This window comes from Felis catus, chromosome E2, assembly GCF_018350175.1.
Source record: "Felis catus isolate Fca126 chromosome E2, F.catus_Fca126_mat1.0, whole genome shotgun sequence".
Classification (NCBI taxonomy): Eukaryota; Metazoa; Chordata; class Mammalia; order Carnivora; family Felidae; genus Felis; species Felis catus.
Window position 1 is genome coordinate 25,911,694 of NC_058382.1, and position 19,410 is coordinate 25,931,103.

At 38.3% G+C, this 19,410-nt stretch overlaps 1 protein-coding gene across 7 annotated transcripts in view; it reads left to right on the top strand.

Moving 5' to 3' along the window:
• The window catches only part of PHKB (phosphorylase kinase regulatory subunit beta), a 269,459-nt gene that overhangs the window by 199,668 nt on the left and 50,381 nt on the right, over nt 1-19,410 (top strand). The window lies entirely within an intron of this gene.

Sequence of the window (19,410 nt, forward strand, 5' to 3'; positions counted from 1 at the left end):
TCTGCCTGAAGTGCTCATTACCACATCTTGTTCCTTTTTTGTTACTGAATTCAGTCTCAAATTTAATGACACCCCCTAAGAGGATTATTTTCTGATCATCAATCTAAAGTAGCTCCTAGAAAATTAAAAATAGACCTACCCTATGACCCAGCAATAGCACTGCTAGGAATTTATCCAAGGGATACAGGAGTACTGATGCATAGGGCCACTTGTACCCCAATGTTCATAGCAGCACTCTCAACAATAGCCAAATTATGGAAAGAGCCTAAATGTCCATCAACTGATGAATGGATAAAGAAATTGTGGTTTATATACACAATGGAATATTGCGTGGCAATGAGAAAAAATGAAATATGGCCTTTTGTAGCAACGTGGATGGAACTGGAGAGTGTGATGCTAAGTGAAATAAGCCATACAGAGAAAGACAGATACCATATGGTTTCACTCTTATGTGGACCCTGAGAAACTTAACAGGAACCCATGGGGGAGGGGAAGGAAAAAAAAAAAAACAGGTTAGAGTGGGAGAGAGCCAAAGCATAAGAGACTGTTAAAAACTGAGAACAAACTGAGGGTTGATGGGGGGTGGGAGGGAGGAGAGGGTGGGTGATGGGTATTGAGGAGGGCACCTTTTGGGATGAGCACTGGGTGTTGTATGGAAACCAATTTGTCAATAAATTTCGTATAAAAAAAAAATAAAGTAGCTCCTATCTTCAGTCACTCTATTATATTACCCTTTACATTTATCCTGGCATTTATCATCGTTTTTTATTATTTAATAATTTATACATTTATTTATTTTTTAATTTTTTCTCCACCACTGAAATGTAAGTTTCATGAGAGAAGGACTTTGTCTTATTTGTCTGATACATAATAGAAGATAAATACTTACTAAATAAATTCATCAATGGTAAGTTTTTATCTTTTAAGAACAAACACCTCAGATACCTTTACTATAAATTTCTTCTCATTTCTCTAAGGCTAAATTAGATGCTCCCTCTTTTGCCCTCAGAGCAACCTTTAAGAGCACACTGTATTTAGTATCCTACTGAACCCCATGTATAGTTTGTCTTTTCTGTTATATGGGAACTTCATGAAGGTTAGTGTTTCTTCATCCGTCTTTCTGCCATCCCTGGTGCCTGCCATGATGTCTGGATGAATGAACGAATGAGAAAACCCTTTAAGGCAGGAGCATTTCTAGTACACAACACTGCTGAATTGTGCTAAATAGCAATGGAAGACATTTAGGTTTACTCTGCTAAGAGTGATCGTTGAGTGTCTCCTCCATAGTCAGGTACTTACTGAGAATCCACACAAGAAACATTTTGGCCTCAACCAGTGAAGGCAGCTGTATATAGTTAAAGGCTTGCTGGATTCCTCTGTCGCTGTTTGATCTCTAATGCAGTGGCTATTAATCTTGCCACACTTTCTCCCTTGCACTGTCTTACCAGCCCAAACTTCTTGTCCTTGGGATGAGTATATAATGCCGAAAGACAAAGTAGCACAGGTTTTTATATTCCTCTCCCTTTAAACCACCCTTCTTAGGTGGCTTTCACATTGCAGTAACTGCATATGTCCATTCATTTCCACTCCTATGTGGAATCGCGTGTTTGACATTTCCCTAGCATACTGACATGTTGACTGTACAGACGGTAAGATGAAGCAGTCTGACATAGTAGAGAGAACTTTGGACCAAATCAGTCCAGAGACCTGGATTCTGCTGCTGGGTCTGCCATTTCCTCTGTCTGGGCCCTAGTGCGCCTATCCATCAAGTGGATTACTGATTTTTATCAAGGAAACCTGTTTTCACACAAAATCTTAGGCAGAATCTCAGCATATACAGTAGTTCAAAGTTATGCTGCTCTATGTTAATTATACTGGAATTAAAATTAAAAAAACAAAAAACAACAGCAACAAAAAAAATAGTACTGCTCTGTCTGAAGTGGAGTCCTGACACCTAGTCTTCCTCATAGACATCCTCATACCTTTTTCATTACCCACTTCCCAAGTCCCAGGTGATAAAAATCTGACATTTTCAGCTCACACAACAGGTAACTAATCTACTCAGTATACCCAAAGGGAAAAACCAAAGCAAGTTCATTTGCTATATACTTGCTTCCTTTCCCTCCATGAATCCAAATAGGGGGTTTCCTTTTGTCAACCATATAGAGGCCTTTCATTGGTGGCAACTGGGGACCTGAGGCCCTTTGAAACAACAGAAACCCTGAGAGGAAAATGAGTAGCGTTTTGAAGACTATGCTTCTCCCTTTTGCCTCTGCCTCCCCTGTCTCACTTCATCTTACCAGTCTTTCCTGATGTTGTGTTTCTAGAAGTTCTCATAATATGTTCTTCCCTCTGGTTGTGATTAAAGCTGTATGAACACCATGAGTCAGCCTTTCTCCACCTGGGTCGAGTAGTCATTTTAGCGTTGTTTCCAAGAAGTAGCAAGATCTTTCACACTGTCATTTCTTTAAGATAAAAATATAGAAACATCCTGTTATAGCAAGTGCTTACAGAGGAGTGAAAACAGTTTTACAAATCAATTCATTGTGACAAAGTGATGATCAGTATTCTCTTCCAAGATAATTGCACTCATTGAATGTCCTGCTGTCAAAAGACATTGTCTAATTTATTCATTCCAGCATTTGAACCTATGTGTCTGAGGTCTGGGAATACTTTTTAAAATTCATTTGTTTTCCTCTTAAATAGGAAGCTTATATTATCAGTAATGCAGCATATAAATACAAGGATCCTACAGGGCCATTTTTTTCCCCTGGCCAGCTCTACTCTTAAGCTGAGGTTAGCTTTTTAACCATGCTTGATGTTGTTATTCCTCAGGTATTTCTACTTATCTTTTCTCTGCTTCCCTATTAGTTTTCTCCATGTTGCTGCTTTGGCTTGGTTGGAAATGTCAGAACAAGATGCCAATGTGTTCCAGTCAGGATGTGCCTGTGTTCAAACTGCTGTATCCTGTTACTTGGCTCCTACAGGAAAAATACTGCGGTTGCAGTGTCTCCAGTTGGAATTGAGATGTATAAAGCATCTGCTTGGTTTCTTCAGCTAATGAGGTTTTGCTGAAAAATGAATGTAATGAAAAAATGCTGGCTATTGGCAGGACCTACTGAGGAAGGCTAATGAGCATAAATGAGTTTCTGTAAGGCCCCAAAAGCAGAGGCATAGAATGTTTCAAGTGCACTACCCTGGAGGCAAGACCAGCCTTGGATGAGGTGTGACCCGTTTATTTGTTGGCTTCTTTTTTCTTTCCTTCTCTCCCTCCTCCCTTGCTCTTCTCTCAATAAAAGACCCATTCAAGCCAACCACAATAGATGATTTTATGCAGCATAAGGCATTTAAAAAATAAAGCTTAGACTAGGGTTCAATACAATGTTCCAAAAGTAAGAATTATGAATTCTACATACTGTTATACATTATTTAATAGAAAAGATAATTTTTAAATTTAATTGCCAAGAATGTAAGAATTATATGCTATCTTAAGAGACTCTTAAAAACTGAGAACAAACTGAGGGTTGATGGGGGGTGGGAGAGAGGCGAGGGTGGGTGATGGGTATTGAGGAGGGCACCTTTTGGGATGAGCACTGGGTGTTGTATGGAAACCAATTTGACAATAAATTTCATATATTAAAAAAAAGAATTATATGCTATCAAAAAGCAAATTAAAAATAGGTATTTTTTAAACAACAGTTGGAATTGAGTTTTCTTAAAACCTGATCTCAAATGGATGAAGAGTGGACTGTTGGGTCACAATGGCTTTTGCTTGCCACTCTGCCCCCCATGATTGTAACACATTCCTGCAACCACGTGATGGTTAATTTTATGTGTCAGCTTGACTGACACACACTGTGCCAAATATCTGGTCAGACATTCTGGATGAGGGTCAGAGTATTTGGGGACAAGATTAACATTTAACTCAGACTAAGAAAGTCAGATTGCTTTCCCTAATGTGGGCAGACTTCATCCATGTAAGCCTGAATAGAACACAGAGGCTGACCCTTCCATGAGTAAGAGAGGAATTTCCCTGCCTGATGGCCTTGAAACTGGGACATCAGCTTTTTTCCTACCTCTGGATTTGAACTCAGTATTGAGCCTCCTGACCTTCAGATGAACTATACTATCAATTCTCCTGGGACTTGCACTGCAAATCTGGGAACTTACCAGACATCATAATTACCTGAACCAACACTTTCTTTTTTTTTTTTTAACGTTTATTTATTTTTGAGACAGAGAAAGACAGAGCATGAATGGGGGAGGGGCAGAGAGAGAGGGAGACACAGAATCAGAAGCAGGCTCCAGGCTCTGAGCCATCAGCCCAGAGCCGACGCGGGGCTCGAACTCACGGACCGTAAGATCGTGACCTGAGCTGAAGTCGGAGGCTTAACCGACTGAGCCACCCAGGCGCCCCCCAACACTTTCTTTTAAAATTTTTTATTTGAATTTTTTAAGTGTTTATTTATTTTATTTTTTGAGAGAGAGAGAGCACGTGCAAGTGGGGGAGGAACAGAGAGAGAGGGAGAAAGAGAATCCGAAGCAGGCTCCAGGCTCTTAGCTGTCAGCGCAGAGCCTGACATAGGGCTCGAACCCACGAACCGTGAGATCATTGCCTGAGCCGAAGTCGGATACACCCAGGCATCCCCTGAACCAGTTCTTAATAGTGAATCTTTTTCTGCTCTTTACACAGACACACACTCTATCATTTCTGCTTTCTGGAGAACCCAGACTACTGCAAACCACAATAGCAGTTAGCATATAATCTATGAAATATATACTATGACATGTACCATATTGACTTTGGACATAGACATACCTGCAGTCAGGTTTAAGCTCTACCACTGGCTAGACATATGACCTTTGACAAATTATTTCATCTTTCTCCATATCAATTTCCTGATCTTTAAATATGGGAATTCTTGTGACACTATATAACATAGTTCTTAAATAATACATAGCAGGCTATCAAGTATACTAGTTTTTTGACATTCTAAACTGGACTTCAAAACAAATGTAACCAATAAAATAATAATATAAATATTATTAATAATTTTAATAAATCATGTTATTTCCATGAATGAGTTGTGCAGGCATACCTCAGAGATATTGTGGGTTTGGCTTCAGACTACTGCAATAAACCAAATATCTCAGCAAGCAAGTCAAATGAAATTTTGGTTTCCCAGTGCATATAAAAAGTTATGTTTACCTATACTGTAGTCTGTTTAGTGTGCAATAGCATTATGTCTAAAACAACACTGAATATACCTGAATTAAAAAATACTTTATTGCTGAAAAATGATAATTAGCATCTGAGCTTTTAGCAAATCGTAATCTTTTTGCTGATGAAGAGTCTTGCCTTGATCATGATGGCTGCTGCCTGATCAGGGCGGTGGTTGCTGAAGGTTGGGGTGACTGTGGCTATTTCTTAAACTAAGACAATAATGAAGCTTGCCACATTGATTGATTCTTTCATAATGATTTCTCTGTAACATGTGATGCTGTTTGGTAGCATTTTACCCACCATAAGACTTCTTTCAGAATTGGGAACAATCCTCTCAAACCCTGCTGTTGTTTTATCAACTAGTATATGTAATATTCTAAATCCTTTGTTGTCATTTCAACAATCTTTATAGTATCTTTGCCAGGAATAGATTCCATCTCAAGAAACCACTTTTTTGATCATCATAAGTAGCAACTCGTCATCTGTTAACGTTTGATCATGAGATTGCAGAGATTCAGTCCCATCTCCAGGCTCCACTTCTCATTCAGTTCTCTTGCTGTTTCTACCACATCTGCAGATATTTCTCCACTGAAGTCTTGAACCCCTCCAAGTTATCTGTGAGGGTGGGAATAAACTTCTCCCAAGCTCCTTTTCATGTTTGTATTTTGACCCCTTCCCATGAATCACGAATGTTCTTGATGGCATCTAGAATGGTGAATCTTTCCAGAGGGTTTTCCATTTACTTTGCCCAGGCCCACCAGAGGAATTACTATCTATGGCATCTATAGCCTTAAGAAATGTATTTCTTAAATAAGAAGACTTGAAAATCAAAATTACTCTTTGATCCATGGATGTTGTGTTAACATACATGAAAACATTAATCTCATTGTACATCATCAGAGCTCTTGGATGACCAGGTGCATGGCCAATGAGCAGTTATATTTTGAAAGGAATCTTTTTTCTCTGTGCAGTAGATCTCAACAGTGGGCTTGAAATATTCAGTAACCCATGTTGTAAACATATGGGCTGTCATCCAGCTTTTGTTGTTCCATTTATAGTGCACAGGCAGAGTAGATTTAGCATAATTCTTAAGGGCCCTAAGATTTTCAGAATGGTAAATGCACATTGGCTTCAATTTAAAGTCACCAGCTGCATTAGCTTCTAATAAGAGAATCAGCCTGTCCTTTGGAGCTTTAAAGACAGGCATTGACTTCTTCTAAGTAACTTTCAAAGTTTTAGATAACATAGAAGGTGGTTTTATCTACACTGAAAACCTTTTGTTTATTGTAGCCACCTTTATTAATTATGTTAGTTAGATCCTCCAGAAAACTCACTGCAGTTTCTACATCAGCACTTGCTGCTTCACTTTGCACTTTGATGTAATGAAGATGGCTTCTTTCCTTAAACCTTGTGAAATAACCTCTGCTAGCTTCAAACTTTTCTGCAGCTTCCTCATCTCTCTCTGCCTTCTTAGAATTGAAGAGAGTTGAGGGCCTTGTTCTGAACTAGGTTTTGGCTTAGAGAATGCTGTGACTGGTTGGATCTATCAGGACTACTAAAACTTTCTCCATATCAGCAATTAGGCTATTTCACTTTCAGATCATTTGTGGCATAGCACTTTTCATTTCCTTCAATAACTTTCCCTTCTTTTTTTTTTTTTTTACAACCTGACTAACTGGCACAAGAGGCCCAGCTCTCAGTCTGTCTTATATGCCTTCCTCACAGAACTTAATCATTTCTAGCTTTTGGTCTAAAATGAGAGACATATGACTCTTCCTTTTACTTGCATACTTAAAGGCAATTGTAGGGTTATTAATTGGCTTACTTTCAACATTGCTGTATCTTAAGGAATAGGGAAGCCTGAGGAGAGGGAAAGAGACAGGCCAGTCAGTGGAACAGTCAGAACACACACAACATTTATCAGTTAAATTTGCTGCCTTTTATGGACACAATTTGTGGCACCCCAAAACAATTACAATCATAACATCAAAGATCACTGATCACAGATAACCATAACAACTATAATAATAATGAGAAAATTTGAAATATTGTGAGAATTACCAAAGCGTGACACACAGACACAAAGTGGGGAAATGCTGTTGGAAAAATGGTGCCGATAGCCTTGCTTTATATAGGGTTACAATACTTCAATTTGTAAAAAACTTAATTATCTGCAGGGGCCACAAGTAGGAAGGAGAGACACTTCACTGAAAACTTAAATAATTTTGAAATTTTGAACCATATAAATTAATTATCTGTTGAAAAATTAAATTAAAACCAGAACAAGGGGAAGGAAACCATTAGGGCACATTCACATTAAAGTTTCTCTGTATACCCTTTGAAAGTTGTATTACACTGTTTTATTTATAGTTCCCAGCTGCAAATCTCCTAGCTTTGCTGCTTTGACCTGATTTGGGTAATTTAAAAACTAGAATCTAGACAGATGTACATGCAGTGCTTTAATTATCATAGTTTAAATTTTTAGCAAGATCAGTTAGTGTTAATATAGGTAGTGCCTATCTTATGGGGAAGTTGTGCTATAAAAATTTCTACTGTACACTTAAACCTGGTTAAGATGGTAAATTTTGTGTTATGTGGTTTTTATCACAATAAAACTTTTAAACCTAACTTGATTTATTTGTAAAGGTGAAAGTTTTAAATCAGAATATTTCCAACTACAGGTTGTTGGTCCTCGATCATGTGATTAAAATGACCTGTGTACATTCCTTGATGGCTTATATAAATGTGTACACTATGTTATGATTATTTCCCTTTGTTAAAAATAGCAATATTTGTAAATATTTGTGTGTATTCAAGGAGTGATTTGTGTATTATTAATAAATGTAAACAGCAATACTTTAAAAAACAAGATTCTTCTTTCAGACCACCAAGTGAGCACTGTCTTTCTTTTAATATAAGGTGGTGTATACATGCTAGGTAAGAAAAGTGAACACATGGGCCCCTTACGGGGTTCACTCTGTAGTTATATAGACCACTTAAAACCATGCAAAAAGCCTTCCAATGAGATGGTATGAATATTGTCAAGTGACTCATACAGACAATACCTGCTCTTGCTGACAGGAACAGAAGATTTCTGGGCACCTTGATGTTTGGGGAGTTTTTAGAGAACACTACTGAAAAAGTGGGTCAGGATCTGTATAGACAGGAAGAAAAGAGAAGTTCAAATGTAGAATAACAGAAGAACAGTAGACAGAAACTTGAGACGGACAAGAATGAACTGTTTTTAGTGGAGTGCTCTCAGGCAAACAGATGGGAGAGAAATAAGGGAACCATAGGTAGCAGTGACATTGTAAAAGGTCTTCTGGAAGTTGGGGCTTTATTTCGGAAGCACTGGTTTTAGAGTATGGAAGTGATATCGTAAACATTACGTAGATATATGTTTACTCACCCATATTTCCTCCCTTTTCTTCATTCATTCAACAAATATTTTTTGACCACTTCCTTTGTGCAAATCACTGATATAAGAAAATTAGCCTGACCATAAAGTACGGAAGATGGGCAGAGGCAAGTATGAAACAGAAAGTCAAGGATTGTGGTTATACTTCTGGAGTTGATGAGAAGGCTAATGTTTTTTGAACACTTAAGAGGATATGTGAGATACTGTGTTAAATGCTTATATGTGCTCTCTATTATCTTCATAATCCTATGAAATAGATACTTTTATTCCAGTGTACCAGTGAAGAAACAGGTTTAGCGAGGTTAGTTGACACAGATTATCACAGAACAAATAGTGTAAATATCATGTGTTTAGGAGATCAGTAATATTTTTTTATTGATTCTCCCCCTGTGTAGTAGGCATATTACATATCATTATTCCTGTTTTAGAGATAAACAGAATTGAGGTACTTGTTTGGGCAGTCATTTAACAAATAGTAAGCACCAACTATATGCTCAGGTTTTCTTCTAGGCAATTGGGGCATAACAATGGATAAGATAGATCAAGGTTCCTGTCTTTAGGAAGTTACTTTCTGGTGGGAATGAATAACACTGAGCATTTATGTAAATAATGTAATAATTTTTGGAGCTGGCAAGTACTATGATGTAGACAAAATAAGTAAGGTAAAATGATAGAGGGGCTGGCTGTCTTAGAGAGAAGGCCTTTCTGTGGAAGGGATAATGGCTGAGACTGCATAACAAAAAGGCATTCTCGAAACAATTGGAAGGAAAAACATTCCAAACAGAAGTTCAACAAGTGCAGAGGCCCAGTGATACGAACACAGCTGGCATGTTCAAGCGACAGACACAACATCTTGTGGCTTAAACATGGTGAAGGAAGGGAGGAAGAATGAGTAAGAAGAGGTATGCTTGGAGCTAGGTCATACAAGCCATGGTAGGTCATGGTAAGCAGTTTGGTTCTTATTCTGTGGGCAATAGGAAACCACTGGAGAGTTATAAACAGAGTGTCCATGTATGTATGCCTGGAGGTGGGGTGGGGTGAGGTGGTGGTGAGATGGTATGATTTACACTTAAAAAAAATTATTTAGTTAAATTTTTGTTAGTTAACATACAGTGTAGTATTGGTTTTAGGAGTAGAACCCAGAGATTCATCACTTACATATAACACCCAGTGCCCATCCCATCAGATGCCACTTCCTGAAAAAAATCTCCTCATTGCTGTTTGCAGGATGGGGGACTGTGCATGGTGAGATAAGACTGAGGTAGTTACACAGTTAATTGATCAACTGAAAGATCATGGTGACTTTGAGTAGAGGTTGGTAGCAGAGGTGATTGTGACAGAAGTGATGTGTTTGAGACATGCTTTACAAGTGGAACCATATAACTGATTGGTGAATTCACACATTAGATAGGCAGACACTGTAATGTTTAAGAGATAGATAAAATTGCCCAGATATGAATTCCCCCTTTTCCATTTATTATCTGTGTGATATTGGCTAAGTTTTTAACTACTCCATGCTTCAGTTGTCTCATCAGTAAATGAGAATAATAATAGGAACCTACCTAGTATGGGTGTTTTAATGAGTAATTTACTATGGTTACATAGTCCTCAATAAGTGTTATGTTGTTGTTGTTGTGTTGTTGTTGTTGTTGTTGTTTAGAAGGTTTGAAGGAAAAAGGAATTGAGAATGACTTACATATTATTTGCCAGATCAAATGAGTACATAGTGTGGGGCCTTAAAGACACAAGAAATACTTTGCGGATGAGTCGTTCTAAAGATGGAATTCAGTGGCTCAGTCTTGTCCATAACAAATTTAAGGCATCTATTAGATGACCCAGATCGTGCCAAGATAAAGTAATAAAATAGGATTTGTATGTGGATCTTTCCAGTCTTAACACCCACCCTTTTCCACTCTCTGAGAGACAAAATAAGTGAGTGAATATGAGCACAGATTCTGCAAACTTGTTGGATCTGTTTTTAAAAATTTTTTTTAAATATGAAATTTATTGTCAAATTGGTTTCCATAAAACACCCAGTGCTCATCCCAACAGGTGCCCTCCTCAATACCCATCACCCACCCCCCCTCTCTTCCACCCCCCATCAACCCTCAGTTTGTTCTCAGTTTTTAAGAGTCTCTTATGGTTTGGCTCCCTCCCTCTCTAACCTCTTTTTTTTTTTTTCCTTCCCCTCCCCAATGGTCTTCTATTAACTTTCTCAGGATCCACATAAGAGTGAAAACATATGGTATCTATCTTTCTCTGTATGACTTATTTCACTTAGCATAACACTCTCCAGTTCCATCCACGTTGCTACAAAAGGCCAGATTTCATTCTTTCTCATTGCCACGTTGTATTCCATTGTGTATGTGAACCACAATTTCTTTATCCATTCATCAGTTGATGGACATTTAGGCTCTTTCCAGAATATGGCAATTGTTGAGAGTGCCGCTGTAAACATTGGGGTACAAGTGCCCCTATGCATCAGCACTCCTGTATCCCTTGGGTAAATTCCTAGCAGTGCTATTGCTGGGTCATAGGGTAGATCTAATTTTAATGTTTTGAGGAACCTCCACACTGTTTTCCAGAACAGCTGCATCAGTTTGCATTCCACCCAACAGTGCAAGAGGGTTCCCGTTTCTCCACATCCTTGCCAGCATCTATAGTCTCCTGATTTGTTCATTTTTGCCACTCTGACTGGCATGAGGTGGTATCAGAGTGTGGTTTTGATATGTATTTCCCTGATGAGGAGCGATGTTGACATCTTTTCATGTGCCTGTTGGCCATCCGGAAATCTTCTTTAGAGAAGTGTCTATTCATGTTTTCTGCCCATTTCTTCACTGGATTATTTGTTTTTCTGGTGTGGAGTTTGGTGAGCTCTTTACAGATTTTGGATACTAGCCCTTTGTCTGATATGTCATTTGCAAATATCTTTTCCCATTCCGTTGGTTGCCGTTTAGTTTTGTTGGTTGTTTCCTTTGCTGCGCAGAAGCTTTTTATCTTCATGAGGTCCCAATAGTTCATTTTTGCTTTTAATTTCCTTGCCTTTGGGGATGTGTCAAGTAAGAAATTGCTGCAGCTGAGATCAGAGAGATTTTTTCCTGCTTTCTCCTCTAGGGTTTTGATGGTTTCCTGTCTCACATTCAGGTCCTTTATCCATTTTGAGTTTGTTTTTGTGAATGGTGTAAGAAAGTGGTCTAGTTTCAACCTTCTGCATGTTGCTGTCCAGTTCTCCCAGCACCATTTGTTAAAGAGACTGTCTTTTTTCCATTGGATATTCTTTCCGCTTTGTCAAAGATTAGTTGGCCATACATGTGTGGGTCTAGTTGTGGGGTTTCTATTCTATTCCATTGGTCTATGTGCCTGCTTTTGTGCCAATACCATGCTGTCTTGATGATGACAGCTTTGTAGTAGAGGCTAAAGTCTGGGATTGTGATGCCTCCTGCTTTGGTCTTCTTCTTCAAAATTACTTTGGCTATTCAGGGCCTTTTGTGGTTCCATACAGATTTTAGGATTGCTTGTTCTAGTTTCGAGAAGAATGCTGGTGCAATTTTGATTGGGATTGCATTGAATGTGTAGATAGCTTTGGGTAGTATTGACATTTTGACAATATTTATTCTTCCAATCCATCAGCACGAAATGTTTTCCATTTCTTTATATCTTCTTCAATTTCCTTCATAAGCTTTCTATAGTTTTCAGCATACAGATCTTTACATCTTTGGTTAGGTTTATTCCTAGGTATTTTATGCTTCTTGGTGCAGTTGTGAGTGGGATCAGTTTATTTGTCTTTCTGTTGCTTCATTATGAGTGTATAAGAATGCAACTGATTTCTCTACATTATTTTGTATCCTGCGACTTTGCTGAATTCATGTATCAGTTCTAGGAGACTTTTAGTGGAGTCTGTTGGGTTTTCCATGTATCATATCATGTCATCTGCATAAAGTGAAAGCTTGACTTCCAGCATTGCCAATTTTGATGCCTTTGATTTCCTTTTGTTGCCTGATTGCTGATGCTAGCACTTCCAACACTATGTTAAACAACAGTGGTGAGAGTGGACATCCCTGTCGTGTTCCTGATCTCAGGGAAAAAGCTCTCAGTTTTTCCCCATTGAGGATGATATTAGCTGTGGGCTTTTCATAAATGGCTTTTATGATGTTTAAGTATGTTCCTTCTAGCCCGACTTTCTTAAGGGTTTTTATTAAGAAAGGATGCTGAATTTTGTCAAATGCTTTTTCTGCATCGATTGACAGGGTCATATGGTTCTTATCTTTTCTTTTATTAATGTGATGTATCACATTGATTTGTGAATGTTGAACCAGCCCTGCAGCCCAGGAATGAATCCCACTTGATCATGGTGAATAATTCTTTTTATATGCTGTTGAATTCAATTTGCTAGTATCTTATTGAGAATTTTTGCATCTATATTCATCAGGGATATTGGCCTGTAGTTCTCTTTTTTTGCTGGGTCTGTGTCTGGTTTAGGAATCAAAGTAATGCTGGCTTCATAGAATGAGTCTGGAAGTTTTCCTTCCCTTCCTATTTTTTGGAAGAGCTTGAGAAGGATAGGTATTATCTCTGCTTTAAATGTCTGGTAGAATTCCCCCGGGAAGCCTTCTGGTCCTGGACTCATTTGTTGGGAGATTTTTGATAACTGATTTAATTTCTTTGCTGGTTATGGGTGTGTTCAAGTTTTCTATTTCTTTCTGTTTGAGTTTTGGAAGTGCGTGGATGCTTAGGAATTTGTCCATTTCTTCCAGGTTGTCCAGTTTATTGGTATATAATTTTTCATAGTATTCCCTGATAACTGCTTGTGTTTCTGAGGGATTGGTTGTAATAATTCCATTTTCATTCACAATTTTATCAATTTGAGTCATCTCCCTTTTCTTTTTGAGAAGCCTGGCTAGAGGTTTATCAATTTTGTTTATTTTTTCAAAAAGCCAACTCTTGGTTTCATTGATCTGCTCTACAGTTTTTTTTTAGATTCTATATTGTTTAATTCTGCTCTGATCTTTATTATTTCTCTTCTTCTGCTGGGTTTGGGGTGTCTTTGTTGATCTGCTTCTATTTCCTTTAGGTGTGCTGTTAGATTTTGTGTTTGGGATTTTTCTTGTTTCTTAAGATAGGCCTGGACTGCAATTATTTTCCTTTCAGGACTGTCTTCGCTGCATCCCAAAGAGTTTGGATTGTTGTATTTTCATTTTCATTTGTTTCCATATATTTTTTAATTTCTTCTCTAATTGCCTGGTTGATCCACTCATTCTTTAATAGGTTGTTCTTTAACCTCTATGTTTTTGGAGGTTTTCCAGACTTTTTCCTGTGGTTGAGCATTGTGGTCTGAAAGTGTGCATGGTAGGATCTCAATTCTTGTATACTTATGAAGGGCTGTTTTGTGACCCAGTATGTAATCTATCTTGGAGAATGTTGCATATGCACTCGAGATGTAAGTATATTCTGTTGCTTTGGGATGCAGAGTTCTAAATATGTCTGTCAAATCCTTCTGGTCCAATGTATCATTCAGGGCCCTTGTTTCTTTATTGATCCTGTGTCTAGATGATCTATCCATTGTTGTAAGTGGTGTATTAAAGTCCCCTGCAATTACCACATTCTTATCAATAAGGTTGCTTATGTTTGTGATTAATTGTTTTATATATTTGGGGGCTCCTGTATTCGGCGCATAGACATTTATGATTGTTAGCTCTTCCTGATGGATAGACCCTCTAATTATTATATAATGCTCTTCTTCATCTCTTGTTACAGCCTTTAATTTAAAGTCTAGTTTGTCTGATATAAGTATGGCTACTCCAGCTTTCTTTTGACCTCCAGTAGCATGATAGATAGTTTTCCATCCCCTCACTTTCAATCTGAAGGTGTCCTCAGGTCTAAAAGGAGTCTCTTTTTAGACAGACAGCAAATAGATGGGTCTTGTTTTTTTATCCATTCTGATACCCTATGTCTTTTGGTTGGAGCATTTAGTCCATTTACATTCAATGTTATTATAGAAAGATATGGGTTTAGAGTCATTGTGATGTCTGTAGGTTTCATGCTTGTAGTGATGTCTCTGGTCCTTTGTGGTCCTTGCAACATTTCACTCACGGAACCCCCCTTAGGATCTCTTGTAGGTCTGGTTTAGTAGTGATGAATTCCTTCAGTGTTTGTTTGTTTGGGAAGACCTTTATCTCTTCTTCTATTCTGAATGACAGACATGCTGGATAAAGGATTCTCGGGTGCACATTTTTTCTGTTCATCACATTGAAGATTTCCTGCCATTCCTTTCTGGCCTGCCAAGTTTCAGTAGATAGATCTGCCACTAGTCTTATCATTCTCCCTTTATACGTTAGAGCGTGTTTATCCCTAGCTGCTTTCAGAGTTTTCTCTTTATCCTTGTATTTTGCCAGTTTCACTATGATATGTTGTTCAGAAGATCGATTCAAGTTCTGTCTGAGGGAGTTCTCTGTGCCTCTTGGATTTCAATGCCTGTTTCATTCCCCATATCAGGGAAGTTTTCAGCCATGATTTGTTCAAATACACCTTCAGCCCCTTTCTGTCTCTCTTCCTCTTCTGGAATTCCTATTATACGGATATTTTTCCTTTTGATTGCATCACTTAGTTCTCTAATTCTCCCCTCATACTCTGGATTTTTTTATGTCTCTTTTTCTCAGCTTCCTCTTTTTTCCATAATTTTATGTTCTAATTCACCTATTCTCTCCTCTGCCTCTTCAATCCGAGTTGTGGTCGCCTCCATTTTATTTTGCACCTCATTTATAGCACCTCATTTTTATTTTTTAGCTCTTCATGAGTGTTTCTTACTCCCCTGATCTCTGTAGCAATAGATTCTCTGTTGTCCTCTATACTTTTTTCAAGCCCAGTGATTAATTTTATGACTATTACTCTCAATTCTTGTTCTGTTATATTGCTTAAATTGTTTTGATCAATTCGTTAGGTCTCGCTACTTCCTGGAGTTTCTTTTCAGCAGAATTCTTCCATTTCATCATTTAGAATAGTCCCTGGAGTGGCATGGAACTGCAGGGCACTTCCTGTGCTGTCTGGAGTAACTTGTTTTGGTGGGCGGGGCTGTAGTCAGACCTGATGTCTCTCCCCTGCCCACCACTGAGGCCACAGTCAGACTGGTGTTTACCTTATCTTACCCTCTCCCAGGGGCAGGACTCACTGTGGAGTGGTGTGGCCCCTGTCTGGGCTACTTGCACACTCCCAGGCTTATGGTGCTGCTTTGATGGGATCTGGCATGTTAGCCAGGGTGGATCTGCAAGGTGCACAGGGGTGGGAGGGGCAGGTTTAGCTGGCTTTGCCATCAGTAGTCCCCTGCGGGAGAGGCCCTGCAGCACCGTGAGGGAGGCAGACAGGCAGACCCATCGGAGGGATGGGTCCAGAGAAGCACAGCATTGGGTGTTTGCGCTATGCAAGTAAGTTTGGTGATGGGAGCTGGTTCCTTCTGGGATTTCGTCTATGGGATGGGAGAGGGAGATGGCCCTGGCCAGCCCCTTTGTTCCCTGCCGAGCTGAGCTCTGTCTTCCAGGGCTCAACACCTCTCCCTCCGGATGTCCTCTTGCCCTCCTGCTGTCCAAGCAGAACTGTTGACTTATAACATTCCAGATGTTAAGTCCCGCTGGCTGTCAGAACTCACTCCATCCGGCCCGTCCACTTTTGCAAGTCAGACTCAGGGGCTCTGCTTTGCGGGCGGGGGCTGCCCCTCCACCACCCTGGCTCCCTCCTGCCAGTCCATCTAGTGTGCACCACCTCTCCACCCTTCCTACCTTCTTCCATCGGCCTCTTGTCTACGCTTGGCTCCAGAAAGTCCATTCTGCTAGTCTTCTGGCAGTTTTCTGGGTTATTTAGGCAGATGTGGGTAGAATCTTAAGTGATCAGTAGGACGCAGTGAGCCTAACGTCCTCCTATGGCGCCATCTTCTCCATAAGATCTTGGATCTAAATTCTAGCCCTGTTGTTTGCTCTTTGCTGGATAGGTTACTTAAGCTTTCTTTGTGTCGGTTTTATTACCTGGAAAATGGAAATAATGGTTTGTTATTATAAAATAATGGTTTGTTAGTATCATACCCTGCACATAGAATGTCAAATGTTACATAAAGTGTTTGTTGCTATTGTTGGTACTTTCCAATCCTGAATATCGCTATAGAAAGGAAAAGAAAAGAATGTTCAAGACACTTTATGAAGAAAAGATTTAACAGGATTTTGGTGACAAATTGGATATGGAGGGTAATAATCAGGAGTCAAAGATGATTCTGACATTCTGAGCTGGAAGTGAGCTTGTTTCGGGTGGAGATAGGGTTAGTGAGGAGTTGAATTTTAGAATTTTTACCTTTGGAAATAGCCAAGAGAAAATGTCCAGAAAGCACTTAAAAATATGGGCACTGGAACTCAGAGAAAGTTTAAGACTAGAAATATAAATATGAAATCATCTGCTTAGAGGTGGTAACTAAAGCAACTAGAGTGATTGAGTTTGGTGAGAGAGACAAGGAAAGAGAAGTGCAATGAGTAGAAAACCAAGGACTTAAGTGTAAGGATTTCCGTCTCTAAAGGCAAAGTATGTTGGAAGGCAAAGTGCAGAATTATAGAGGGAAGAAAGGTAAGAAAATAGCTGTAGTCTATGTTTGAGAAATAAAAGAAAAAATTGGAAAGTGGTAAGTCACCTGAGGATTTCTTTTAAAAGATGTTTGGAATTCTTTGGAGAAGAACTAGCCGTACAAAAATGGGATAATGGATGGTCCTAATGTGTTAGAATGATGGAAGCCAATGAGATTTAAGTTGACACAGGTATTACAGCAAATCTCAACAAGGAGGAGAGGAGCAGCTGTCCTAGGATAGCTGTGAAAATAATAAGTACAACTGCAGCAAGTATTAGTGCCCTTTATTTTTGTTATGTGCCAAATACTGTGCTTAGCAGTTTGTTGTCTCCCTAAATCCTTAGCAATTCTCCCAGATAAGGACAATTATTGTATTATTCTCTGCAGAAGTGAAATATTGGAAACCACCTAAATGTCCACCAAAATAAACATTCCTTAAATAAATAATGGTATGTCCATATAACGTAATGCCCTACAGCCATTTTTTCAAAAATAAGGTAGATCTATATTACCAAAGGAAGCTATCAGTGAAATACTTTTATGTGATAATAAATACCTGCTGTTCATATGTCCCAGTATACTCTAAACTCCTCATGGAGGGACACTGGGTTGTTTTCCTCTTGCAACATCAGGCCCTAACATGAGGCCTTGTATATTAGAATGCTTTGATGAGTACATAAATACAGGTAAAATGTTGAATACCAGTACCATACAGGCCTTCAGTATCTGTATGCATATGTATATGTGTACACTTCACAAACCTAAAAGCAGAAAATATTATAGTAATATTAAGGGAAATACCATTCAGAAATAGAATTTAACAACTCCTATTAGGATGTTTTCAGAGAGACTTCATTAGTTTAGACAACAATGCTGGTGCTTTGAAGAAAATGGTGAAAACAGAAAAGATGGTTCCAACTTTGGCAATGAAAGGAAGAGAATTACTGGGTTGGGATTGTACATGCGGAATTCTGTCTGTGGGTAGAAATGAGGTGAAAGGTCCCACATGGGCTGTGGTTGAAGGCCTAAGATCAGCATAGAAGGTTTGTGAATTAGAAATTTCTGAAATGCTGAGTTTTTACAATGAAAAAATTCTTCAACCAAATATAGTCCCCTAACCAAATACTCATTATGATTCAACGTGTGTAGGGAGAATTTTAGATCTAAGTACTCTGTCATACGAATGGAAACAACATTATCCTAAACAGGTCTGTGATTCAAAAAGAAGATACCAATTTGCCAATTAGGATCTGTAAGCTGCCATATTTATTGTTACTGAAATATCATCCGCATTCTTGTATATGTATTCATTTGTTTTTTATTTAAGAATCTCTAATTGTCTTGAAGATTGTAGATAATTGCCCACTCTAAGGTTACTCCTTTTGATGAAGTAAATACTAGATTTCATCTGAGAGAAATAAGACTTAATGTGTTAGAAATCTTGATGAGATTCTGAATAATTAATTTTTTCTCATTCTTCTGAGTAACATTAACTTTTAAGGTCTTTATCAAATAAAAATAGAACTTATGGCATTTTTAATGTATATTTATTTTTGTTGGGTTGTTATATCTCATTTTCTCCTATATATTCTTTTAAATCATATGGAAGTCTGCCTGAAATGCATTTTCACGATGATTCTGGGAACCATCCTTTTGATTGTAGGATATTTACTGCTGATATATGTATTCTGGTATTTCTTGCTTTCCATCATACATAAATTCTAGTGACATATTGAATACTATAGAGGGTAACTGACTGATGGTAAATCAAACATTTTACAGCATACTATTGGGAATGTTGGATTCATTACTATAAAGGAATTATATTTGATCAGTATTTTCAGAGCTTCCTAATACTGTAATTTATTGATGCTTCTTAATGTTCTCTGTTAATTAATACATGCTCAAAATTGGGTTCATTTTAGCCGTGTATAATATATGCTATAGTGAATCTTTTCCATACACACACAAGAAGGAGTAGCAAATATCCAACACTATCTTTGATTAGAACTATTAAGCCCAACAGCTTGTATTTATTGAACAAAGTGTTAATTACATAGTCAACTGGGTACTTCATTCTCTAGTATAGGAATTATATATTAGAATAAAGCTATTTTGATTATAGGTGCCAAAGGAAAATTGGCTAACAAGAAAGAGAATAGCTTTATATGT